This window comes from Lycorma delicatula, chromosome 4 (assembly GCF_047948215.1).
Source record: "Lycorma delicatula isolate Av1 chromosome 4, ASM4794821v1, whole genome shotgun sequence".
NCBI lineage: Eukaryota > Metazoa > Arthropoda > Insecta > Hemiptera > Fulgoridae > Lycorma > Lycorma delicatula.
In genome coordinates, this window is record NC_134458.1 from 109,655,075 (window position 1) to 109,669,074 (window position 14,000).

Here is a 14,000-nt window from a genome sequence, read left to right on the forward strand (position 1 = left end):
TGAAATTTGAAAACCGAAATTTTTCGCGATCACAATAATTCCTTTACTTCGTACAAGGAAGTAAAAAATGAAAGTAGAAAATAAAAAAAAAATTTAAAAAAAAGTTATTTTTTTCTATTCTTTAGTCATAATTAAATGAAATTATCAAATTTTACATTAGTTTTATAAATTACAGTATATATTTAAATATAGTATTATATAAAAATATATATAAATATAATATATATGCATAGTATTATATAAATGCATGGTAAATATAAAACACATAAAATACCCATGAACGAGATACCGAAAATCCCCATGTTATGTTCAAGTTTTCAACATATTCCGTAACGACCCCAATCCCTGCATCTTCTATTGACCTATGCAGCATACGTGCTAATTTCTCGCTGACTTCAAAGATGTACTGGGTGAAAAAAACGTCTTGTCCTTTGAAGCCATACTGCCCGTATAAACCATCACATTCAATGATCTTTACGACTGGTATTGCCGCGTGACAGTAATCGTTGTTCTGATTGCGAGAATATCTTAATGGTACTGGTTGAAGATTGTTTCAATAATCCTTTGGTGGTGCTGTATTTTTTCGACTTGCATGTGAGTTTTATACAGTAATGCGAATGAAGCAATTGAGATTTTTTTTAAAATTTGTTTGGCAGATATGATGGTTTGGTTGTTGCAAATCCAAGTTTGAAACCTGGTTATCGCATCATCTTGTACAAGTTTCGCAAATGCTATCACGAAACGTGCTGATTGCATTCTCGAACGCTGTAAGATGAAGCATTGAATTCACGACGTCGTTGAGGCTTAAACTTTAAACTAATTTCATGTTCTTGTGGCGTTGTATTTTAAATGACGTTGATGTTGACTTTCTAAGAAAGCTTTGCGGTCTTGAGATGTCTCTATTCCACGATACTGCAATTCGTGCTGGCGTCGATGTGCCAATCGAACTTCACACTGTTCCGGTATTTCGGTGGCTCTCAACTGCACTTTGTGTTGATTAATTCATAACCAAAACTGGATACAAACTTGGACTGGATGGATATTAAATCCAATCTTGCCCACTTGACTTCTTTATTTCATTTTCTTTCTTTTCTTGTTATATTTGACGCACTTTCTCTAACCGCTTTTTGGCTGAGTCTCTTTCTTCATTGTTGTAGAATTTTATTTGTTTCCTTTCCTACATGCTTGCTGAGGTTCGGTGTCTTTCGACACTTCTTTAAAAATAATTTCTGAGGGATTATATTCTTCCATTTTTAATTTACTCTACGGAATTGAATTGTTTGAAATATATTTGAAAAAAATAAATTTTCTTAAGTTATAAAATGTTTTCATAAAGGTTTAATTTTTTTTTTTTTAAAGTGTGTAAAATGACAAGTAAGTTTTTACTTTTAGTTGTTTTAATTCTTAAGCAAAAAAAAAAAAAAATATTTGTATGCAATTTTATTCTATATTATAACTAGGAGAATTAGTTTACATTATTATAAACGATACCTGCCAGTTTATTTATAATTAAATTAGATGATTAGTGTACATAAATTTTAAAATGTAAATTTACACTAGTTACATTAAAATCCGCTTCAATAGCACCTCATGTTTTTTTTTCTTTAACCTCCGGGAGCACCGTTAGGAATCCCCTTGAACAGCATCTCATACTACCTTTTGCTAACCCACCGGGATGGTCTAATGGTTAACGGGTCTTCCCAAATCAGCTGATTTAGAAGTCGAGAGTTCCAGGATTCAAGTCCTAGTAAAGGCAGTTACTTTTACAGGGATTTAAATACTAGATCGTGGATACCGGTGTTCTTTGGTGGTTGGATTTCAATTAACCACACATCTCAGGAATGGTCAAGACTACACTTCATTTACACTCATTCATATCATCCTCATTCATCTTCTGAAGTAATATCTGAACGGTAATTCCCGGAGGCTAAATAGGAAAAAGAAAGAAAGCACCTCATACTGAATCGATAGTCAAAATCAATCGGATCGATAGTTACAGCTTATCGATTCTGATCATTTTCTCTTATATCTCCGATAATTTATATATAAATATTCTATTTATAAAATACAGAAATACATGAAATTAAAAATGGAATATTCTATTATCACCCGACTTATGTTGCTGTGTAAAATTTTACTGTTGTAGGCCGCCGGGAAATGAATTTAATTAAGGTTACAAGATTTGAGGACCTAGTTGAACCATTGTATGTTAAAGAAAAGCATGTAAAAACTAAGATACCTAAAATAGTAATGAAATTTACTGAAAAAAAGTAAATAAATAACGCTTTTTCAATCCTTCTCTAAATTTCAACTTTCTTTTCAGAGTTAGTAAAAGTAGTTATTTGGCAGTTCTTTTTAATTTTTTATCTACTTCAATAAGTCGATATTTAACGAAGAATTGAAAGATAATATTTTTTTAAGTTATTTATTTTTCAATTTTTTTGTCACATTTATTAAGATGTAATGTAAATTTACTTCGATATTTAGAAGTTAAAAATTTGTTATAATCACATTTTAAAAGTCATAAAAACACGAAGAAACAATAAAACTTTTTTTATAAACACTAAGAGATTAAAAATTTATTCAGTTTAATAACTGCCTGTAAGAAGAATTTTACATGAGAATTGATGTCGATTCTACATTTTCTGTTTGTACGAGTAAATGCATTTTGTATAACAGAATCAAATGTTTTCAATTCTTAAAGTGAAGTAATGGTTTTTCAATGTCTTTGACATTGATAGTGAAAGTTAGTTACATGAATTCAGAATTATAAAACGTAGTGTTACAATGGTCAATAATAAAATTACCACATTCAATAATGAGTTGAAGAAATTTCTTAAGTCATGTTTCTTTCACCTTCTTGTCTTTTAGCCAGAGTATTAAGAGTTTTTTGTTGCCTTTTATTCACCTTATTTATTCTTATTTATTATTATTATTATTATTATTATACTAATTTTTTTTTTAATTGTTCTTCTTTAACCATTCACACAAAAAAATACTTTCGATTCGTGTGAAGAAATGCGTATGTTACTCTTTCCACCACAGCACAAACTCACGCACGTTTATATGAATGCACATTACTTATGAAGGTGTAATCATAAATATTTTTCAAGTAAATAAGTGATAAAATACAAATGAAGTAATTTAACAAAAATATTTTTGCTTTGTATGAAAAATGCCTTAGATAATTACTATTTTTTTTTCTAAAAAAAAATATTAAAATAATTAAATCTGTTAATGTAAAAGTTTAAACTTACTTTATTTATTATTTCAGAGTTTTTCGCAAAAAAATTCCTCATAACTCCTCCTCCCAAATGAAATTTATTTATATCTAAGTGTCTTTTTCTAAAGAATAATAATTTGGTCATAAATCACCAATTTTTTTGTCTTACGGTATTTGTTTGGTTTGATGCACTTATGCATTGCTTTATGTTCTGTACCAGTTGCATTATTAACATACATACCTCTTACATACTCGTCCTCAGATTGTTTTATGTATTTCAAATTTTATCTTCCTTTATTATTTTTACTTTCTACACTTATTAAAAATGTGAAAAAAAACACATTGGGAGAATGAAATGTCGCACAAAGCGATAGGTGCTGCCATCTTGTAGTTTCATTCCCCTATTTCTAATATTCCAAAACTCGTTTGCAGATGCTCTCTCATTTTCTATCAGTCACTGTTGTAATAGAGTTAATTACGCCTGCTATGTCAACGTGTCTAAAACAACGTACAGTAAATGAATTTTTAACATCGGAGAACGTGAACACTGGTAAAATTCATGATCTTCTAAAGACCTGTTTATGGTGATGAAACTGTTGACCAGAGTACTGCGAGTAAGTGAGCAATAAAATTTCGAACATCCAAAGGTGAAAAACCAAATACTGAGGATAAACCTCTCAGGACCGACCTCTTTCTTTGACTAATCAGAAGTACCAAAAAGAGGTGGAAACGCCCTTTTTGATACTTCTAAAACATCTTATGAGACTTTTGTGTCGTGTTCGACAAAACACGGAGACGATAATTCTACAACACGATAATATTCGACCACATACGTCAAATGCAACCATCGAGGCTCTTGTGAGGTAGAAATTTGAACCTGTTCCATTCCCTCTACTCTCACCAGGTTTGGCGGCCTCCGATTTTCACTTCTTTCCGCAATTAAAGAGGGATGTTGAGGATTCATTTCACTACTGATGATGAACTGAAGGTCGCAGTAAGGTCATGGATCAAGAAAAGACCACCAGCATTCTTCATTGCCAGAATTAAGTGAATGGTTCACCGTTGGGAGAAATGTGTAGCTGTAAACAATGAGTAAGTGAAAAATATATATATAAGTTTTTGTAGCAAGTAGAATGTACTTTTATGCCAGATTTTCTTCATTTGGCTGTTTCTTTTCGTTTATGACTTATGAGCGACTATGCATTACATTTAAGTCACTCCTCATACTAGAACCAAATTCCACTAACCGTGTTTAAAATATGTACCCCATCATTTAATATTAAAAGGGTAAATGGGTGAAATTAACTATCTGACCAATAATATTTTGTATCCATAAAAGCCAAAAGAGGTAGAAATTAAATCAAATTTGAAAATTATTTTATAATCAATTCCTATAATACAAAATCAAAAATTCGGATACTGGAAAATTTACAAGAGTACCCCTGATTACTACTAATAAATTTAATAGAAATATAAACTCTGAGAGTCTTGTCACTGGGTAGCGTTCAGCATACAAAAAATCTTATCATTCTTTATCAGTATATTAACTTGTTATAAATGTTTACAGATGTGAATTTATTTAAATAAAGAAATCCCATAGATTATATTAACTTTATCATTTTTGCAAAACAAGCTAGCAAATGTTTCTACAACTACAAAATATTGTTTTACGTGAGCGGTTTTCCTTTTACGTTTTATATTGCTGTTTTTTATATTAAAATACGAAATAACACATTTATATTTTCATTAAAGTAAATAAATCTGCAATTGAATAAGAGTGGTATGCATTTAATATGAAAATGAACCAATTTTAAAAAATCGTGATATACTAAATAAAAGTGAAAACGTCACGAAACTGTCACAATAACAATTATTAAGTATAATGAGAGAAATGAATAAAAGTGAAAATGTTATACATTGAAATTGATAATATACTCGTATATTCTTTTTTTATTACTGAAATAATTATTATGTTACACCTTAGTGAAATCTTGGTGAAACATATTTTTAATATTTCATATAGGAATTGGTTTTAATCAGAGATAAAAACAAGATTTATTCATCGTATTCTGAAAATTAGAATTCATCAGTAAAATACTTATATCTAACATTTTTCTCAAATATTATGGAAATAGGATGTACTTTATAATTTTTGGGAAATATTTAAAATTTTTCGAATCTTAAAAATTGTTTTTTAATTAAGAAAATAATTATGAAAATTAAGTACTCTTAAAAGCAGATATAAAATCGATGAAAATTGCTTTTTATCGGTAAAATTGTTCTAGGACGAGTATCTATTTTTATATTCTTGGGATGTTATCTATATATCACCCCCGAGAAATAATGAGTAGAAAAGATAAAAGCCAATCAGATTTTCTGCAAATAAGGAATGTCATATGCTACTACAATTTTAACTTAAGTTTGAATAAAAAATTGATAAAGTCGTAATATATATTTTCTATGCTCCTGTATGGGGGTTGTGGATTTATAAAATATATTGTTAAAGCCGACTTCCGTCTTTATTTAAGAAAGAAAGAATGTTGCACTGTTGCAATGATCTTTTGAAATAATATTGCTTTCGGTTTTTTTCATGTTATGTTAGTATCATTTGTTCTTTTATAACAGTGCGAGATACTGCGTATTTTTCCAATAAATACACTATACTATACTTGTGTATTTCTGTTTTTTCTTCTTCCTCCTTTTCACGTAGTTGTTGAGTTGTGATTGCATCCGTTGCTACACTGCTAATTGCCAATTACCACTTAGATAATTTTACCCATATTTTTTGAGAATTTAGAGCCGTGCTCACTAAAAAAAAAAGGTTCAAATTGGCTCAAGACAGACCCAAAAAGATTAAAATTTCAAGACTGATTTCTTGGACAACAAGCTCCTTTCCACATTTTGGATTATTGCTAAAATTCTATAGCGAAACTAGCTCGCACCTGCCGGTGCGAAAAAAGTCCTATTTTGACTTCAAACATAATATTTTGAAATTAAATCATTGTGAAACCAACTCAGACGTAGAGGTGCGCTCAAGATCTAATTTGGGCTATAAACTTCATGTTTTGGGATCATTGAGAAACAGCTTGCACCTAGTGGTGGTCACAAAAATTTAATTTTGGTGTTCTAACATGTCATTTTTCAAAACGTACCCAATAACCCACTTTTTTGCTCCTAACTCCGATTCCTGTGAAATGACACGGTTGAAAATCAGTAGGGCTCTATTCCTAATAGATTTATCACCCACCTTGGTAGGTTGATACCTAACAAGGTGGTAGGTCAAATTGGTTAAGATTTGTGTCTGACAAGACGGTCAAATAATTTTATACATGCATACATATGTATATAATCATTGCAGAATCGACTTTAGGAGACTCCTAAACATAAAGAAAATTTAATCCCCCCCCCCCCCCCCGACACATCGTAGAAAATCTGATAGAGCACAATAGCGATTTCTACTAATTCTTTGGAAATTCGCTAAAAAGAAATAATATCCTCTATCAAACTAAGCAACAGAGCTATTTTTGTATTACTTTTGTAATACTTCAGCTTATGAGAAAGGTCCTTATTATACTTCCGTTACTATTTTAATAAATTACCTAACCGTATAAAAAATTTCCCACCAATTTATTTAAAGTGTAAATAATAAATAAAGATTTTCTTTTACAAAAACAATATTAATCTGTGTTTTTTTAATAACAGTAATTAAAAACTTAAAATAACACTGAATTTTCTGCATCCCGTTCAACGTGTACATATATTTTTACTCAAATAATTTTCATTAATGTTTTCAGAACTGTGAAATATTTTGTAATTACTTTTTATATTATATTCATATATTTAACTTAAAATTATTTCACGTGTTTATATTTTAATTTTAAGTAATTTAAATCACATCTTTTTTACTTCCTTGTACGAAGTAAAGGAAGTATTGTGATCGCGAAAAATCTCGGTTACCAGATTTCAACAGAAATATTCATTTTGACCATCGCTGAATCCATTTTGACTAATTTCAGCGTGACGTCTGTACGTACGTATGTATGTACGTAATTACGAATGTACCTCGTATAACTTAAAAATGATTAGCTGTAGGATGTTGAAATTTTGGTCGGGCTGTTGTAACATCTAGTTGTGCACCTCCATTTTCGATTTCAATCGACTGAACCAAAAGTGTCCAAAAAAAGCCCAAAATCCAAACAAATTTGGATTTTGGACTTTTTCTTAACTGTAACAATAAGCTCTCGTTGAAAGCTTTACAACGATGTAATATAAGTGTTACTTATTTTCATTTGTTCCAGAGTTATAGCCAAATGAAATTTTAATTAAAGAAATATTTGAATCTTAACGGGGAAGACACATCGGTTTGAATCAGACTTAACCTCTTTTTTCTTTAATTTATAATAATTTATTAATATTAATTTAATTTATTTATATATATTTCTTATATAATCTTTCAAAAACTATTTTTTTGCTTTAAACGCCTTCTTATCCGAACTATTTGAGGTTTATATTTCGTCTAGAAATAAACCATTTTCATGTTTATTGTTATTATTATTATTATTATTATTATTATTATTATTATTATTATTATTATTATTATTATTATTATTATTATTATTATTATTATTATTATTATTATTATTATTATTATTATTATTATTATTATTATTATTATTATTATTATTATTATTATTATTATTATTATTATTATTATTATTATTATTATTATTATTATTATTATTATTATTATTATTATTATTATTATTATTATTATTATTATTATTATTATTATTATTATTATTATTATTATTATTATTATTATTATTATTATTATTATTATTATTATTATTATTATTATTATTATTATTATTATTATTATTATACTTTTTACAAAATAAACAACAATAATTTTTGAATCAATTCTTTAAAAAAGAATGGTTCAAATAATTACACAAAACAACACAAAAGAAAAAATAACTTTATTTTTGGATAGTATTGTATTATTTTTATGTCGTTTTATATTTGACCTAACTGTATAGAATAATAGATACGAAATAGATTAATAAATGATGTGTGAGAAGAAATAATAAAAATAAAAAGAAAGATTTGAACCCCGAAGTAGCGGTTTCGGTACGTGTTACCGCTGTTTTAAAGAAAAGAAAAGATAAAAAAAATAGAATGAAAGAAGAGAGGAATAAAGCAAAAGATCGCGTTAAGTACGAACGTGATTTGATTCCAACCAGTTACAGCTTAACTCTCTTGTCCCCTTCAAAAGATTCTAACTGATATAACGGTTTTGAAGATCTTGAATTGTCCGTTCTTATGTGGATTCGTTTTTCTTATTGAGAAGAGTGGAATATTTATTTGTTAAGTATAAAGGGTCAAGTGAGGACATCGACTTACTTGGTTATGTTGATATACGTGTAAAAATTAAATGCTGCTTTTTATTTGTTTTTTTTTTTTTAATTTAAACTTAAACGCTGATTGGTCGGTTAGTCAGTTACAGTTTTTTCAACCTATCAAGATATTTAAATGTAACAACAATTTCTTGTTTAATATCTTCTCGTTTCTTGTTGCTCACCCCGTTTAATCTTGATTTTTATTTTTTTTTTAACTTGCCTCTTATCATATACTTGATTTAACTAGTTATTTATGGTAGGTCATGTGAATTATATTCTCTATAATTTACTACATTTGTATAAAACCTGTTTTTTTATCGTTTGCATTTTTTTAAACATTTTTCTAGTTTTTTTGTTTTAAATCTTTTCTTATGGTAGTTATTTTATTTAATTAAAACAATTATTTACAAAAAAGATATTTAAAATTAAAAATTAAGCTATTTAAAAAATATATTGCTATTAATTATTTAAATTTTTTATTTATCAAATATTTAATATTACATTAAAAGTTTTATTACATACAGTGAATCGTTTCAATAAAAATTAAATGGTTAATTCAAATATTTCAGAAAATTTAGCATAAACCAACCACCAGTTATAATAAGTACTACAATATAAAACATAAATCAGTGATAGATTGCCCAACATTATCTTGATAAATATCAATTTTTTAATTATTTTTATTCTTCCTACAATAATTCTGTTTTGGTTTTTGAACACATCTTTTTCGATGCCGGAACGGAGTATGATAGTTATATAGAGTATACATATATTTTTTATCTTTTTCTTTTTACATTGATATTTTAGTACTTCACAAAATGATCAGAGTTAGAATATTCTTTATTTTTATTTTGTAAACGAAGTTGCTCTTTTTTTCCTATTGTAAGCCTTTTCCATATAAATTAAGTGAAAAACTTTTTAAACAAAATTTACTTTGTCTTCATGGACTACTTTATCGATATTCATTCATTTTTTGTTATCTTTGCTTAGTATTGAATCGTTATAACATACCCTGACGTTATTCTAAGTATTTTCACGACAAAAAAAAACAATTCTATAAATCTATTTTTAAAATATAATACGTATTTAATTTTTCTAGGAAAGTTTTAGCATTGAGGTTCGGTAGTAAACTGTTCTCGTCGTTTTTCTGGAATTGGTTTTAATATAGACGCAGTTTTTCGTCTTCTAAAGGCCGAAATTTAGGCATATAATTTTTGGTCCGTGATACTATACTCGGTTTGAAAGGAACAAACTAAATCAGAATTATGGAGTTTATTAAAATTCATATCATAACATTTTTAATCACTCTTGTTTCCAAATTCAACGACTAATGCTGCTCTTCTTCATCTGATTATTTTTTGAGTTAGAGATACCAGAACATTAGTAAATAGTCAAAAAGTGTTTGGTCAAAATTGTTGGATCTGAAAATTTCAAATTCAAGATAAACATCAACATACTTCTAAACTCAACATCAGCATCGTTGACTTAACATATCATAAACTAATATTCCCCTTTCTTAAAAACAATTTTAAACATTTCAAAAAAGCAGTGAATTTGAAAACTCAATAAACAAGATAAACCTAAACATTAGTAACATCTATCCAAATATGACAAAATACTAAAAAGAACTAACTCAAGATTAACCGAATCCTGGTCAGGCATGGCATTATTCAAGCCTTACAAATTTCCGTTCTCATAGGGCAAAATGACAATAGCGATCAATGCTTGTTATCTAAAAAAAAAATAAAAAAAAAAAATTTCTAAAATATTATTACAAAACCAAAATAATACATTAAAAAAAAAAGATTACTTACAGTCGATAAAAATTTTGAGCTTCCCTCCCTCTATTTCTAGATTCAAGAAACATTTGTCATACTCATTCCCTCAAAAAAAAAAAAAAATTATAAATAAAAACAAAAATATACCTATAATAAAAAAATACATTCCACTTAACAAACTAAAATACTTCAATCAACTATTATACATCTCAAAAATACATAACCTAAGACTCTAAAAAAATAGCTCATAAATTTAAAAAATGTGGGAAAATATGACCTTCAGAACAAAAAACAAAACATTTATATACTGTAAACAAGTTAAACAAATACAATGCCCTTGAAATATATATGATGGGTACAGGGGAGAAAGGCCTTTGGCTTTTTATCCTGAATTTTGTTTTATTGTCTCATGAGAATCTTAAAGATGATTTGCATCATCCTGACCATTTACTGCAAAAAAAAAAAGAAATGGTTTTATTCGCAAGTAAATGCAAAAAATGAATTGTAAAAACTCGAACATGCAAAGGAGGTAAGTCTACATGTCATTCGCTGTGCTCTGGAAATTTATTCTATTTTCATGAAGGTTATCGTTATTCATAGTACAATTTAGTCTAGAGTCAGCCACATAAAACAACCTGGTTTGTTGTTTGTCTAACTGCTTTACAATGAAGCTACTATAACTGTTATGTAGTTCCATTTTTAGTAATATCAATACATGAAGTTGAAAGAAATGATAGAAATACACAGTGTAAAAGATATGACAGATTACACTGATAAACATAATTTTTGTTTCCTGAAAACACAGCTACGTTGTTTGTATTAAGCACTGGATTTAGGAATGAATTAATTTTGTTCTGCCTTATTGCTGTCTTAAGTTTGTTAACAGTGCAGTGTCATAATGCCTCGAAATTGTGTAAATGATGTGGATGCCTTTTATTATTATGTGGTGAGTTTACTGTAAAATCAAATAGAAAACATTACACTTATAATTAAAAAAGTATATCATTTGTACTTTCAATTCAATAATTGGTGATCAGGACTCTGGGCTTCTCATATTGTATGCACTAATTGTTCTGTATATTTAAGAAGATGCCTGAAAGGTATACAGAAGGCTTTGCCGTTTGGTGTACCTATGGTTTGGCGTGAACCTAAGGATCATGTAACCGATTGTTACTTTTGTTTAACAAGTGTGTCTGGAATTTCTAAAAAAATCTGAACATACTGTAAAATATCCTTCATTGCAATCTGCAATCAGGCCTGTACCTCATAGTGAAATTATTCCAGTTCCTGAGCTATCTGAGAATGTATGTTTCGAAAGCAGCGATGAAGAATCAGGCAGTACTGAGAAAGACAACAATAATTTTGATTTTGAAATATCTTCCAATAAGTGTCGTATATCACAAGGTGAATTAAATTACTTGGTTAGGGATTTAAATTTATCAAAAAATCAAGCCGAATTGTCAGGATCAAAGGTTGGAATTTACTTCAAAAATATACAAAAATCTCAGGCTTTCAAAGCTAACAAAAAGAACTTTCTCACTACTTTACTGATAAAAATAATTTGGTTTATTGCACAGATATTGATGAGTTTATGTTGCATTTATGTTAGACAAGTTCATAAACCTGAGGACTGGCGCCTTTTCATAAATTCGTCCAAGTATAATTTAAAAGAGGTTCTACTACACAACGGTAACAAATCTCCTTCAATACCAATCGCTTATGATATTAATTTGAAAGAGACTTATGATGTGATGAAAGACATTCTTCAAAAAATAAATTATAAAAAATGTAGCTGGAATATATGTGGTGATTTGAAAATTATAGCTATTTTGTTAGGCATGCAGTTATGCTATACTAAATACATGTGTTTTCTTTGTAAAAGGGACAGCCGAGCTAGGGATAAACGTTATGTTACCAAAGAGTGGAAGAAACGAGACAACTTAACTCCAATTTGGAAAAATATTATTCATGAACTCTTAGTTGAACCCAAAAATTATTTTTACCCCTTCTCCATATCAAGCTAGGACTGATGAAAAATTCTGTAAAAGCAATGAAGGATACTCCCAGATTTTTGTAAATCAGGCAGAAATTTCCGAATGTAAGTGAAGGAAAAATTAAAGAAGGAATATTTGTTGGTCCTCAAATAAGAAAGTTAGTCAAAGATGATGTAAATGATGTTAAATAATGTAGAAAGTGCAGCTTGGGCTTCATTTAAAGATCTTTGCAAACATTTTCTCAGTAAACAAAAATCTGACAATTACCACGATATTGTTAATCAGGTTTTTACTTTATACAGAGCTATGAGATGTAATATGTCTTTGATTATACATTTCCTCCACTCATATCTGGATTTTTCTGGACACCCTCACAGACATAAGTGACGATTACGGTGAACATTCCACCAAAACATTTCAGGGATGGAAAGCCGCTATAAAGGGAAATGGAATACTAACATGCTAGCCAATTACTGTTGGACATTAATTCAGGCTGTGCCTGAGGCTTATTAAAAGAAAAACATCAGCGAAATCATTCTAACACAGGTATGGCCATGCAAAATTATAAATTGTAGACATTTTAACTATATTTTCCCTTAATTTTTTTTTATCCATAATTTGTTTAAAACTAAGGGTGGTAGAAAAATTGTATTTACAGGTCTGTAATGTATGTAAAAACCAATTCAAGAAATGGTATCACACTTAGGAAAACATTAAAAATTTTGTCAGTGTTATCTGACACAAGTAAAGAGTAGATTAATTATCAAGTCATAAGTTCAGTGATGATTGGCAATACAGATGAATTAACTGTTTTGAGGATGCACCAGTTAAAGGTAAAAAACTTATTCTTAAGCATTTTAATGAGATGAATAGTAATGATGCACAGAATTCTTATTTATGTTGGCTAACAAGTGCCATTATCTAATTGTCATCCAGGAAAAATGTAATCCGCAATGTGAAAATTTTATAGATACAAACTTTCATTTTACTATGAATTGAAAAACAGTTAAAGAGATTGAAATATTCAATAAAGCATTGTTTTATTTCTATTCATTGAATAAGTTAGAAAAAATTGATTTCTTGCAAAAGTTGATTAAATTTACTGAACGTATCCTAAAAATCAACAAGGTGAACAAATATAGGCCATATCAGTAATTGAGAACACTATGGTAAAAATATAAATTTAAAGTATATCATACAAATTTACAAGTATTATTTTTTTCAATATTTTTGTAATTTGTAATTTCATTTACTCCATTTTTACACTTTAATGTATTACTAAAAATGTATTATTATATTTACTGACATTTTTCACTGCTATTAAAATTATAATATTTAAATTTTTTTTTTTCATTTCATGACTAATATATTTCATTTATTATATTCTGTCAAAGGAGAAGAGGGTGGGTGCAATTTGATCCCTTTTTTGCGACTAAATTTTGTATGAAGATAATGAAAATATTTAATTATTTTTCTGTTTCTCATTTCCAATTCTTTTGGGACTGGAATTTTTAAAAAAACATTATTTATTAGCAGGTTACCATTAAATAAATTCAAAAAAATTAATGCAGTTAATAATTTCAACAAACATCAACATTTACCAACC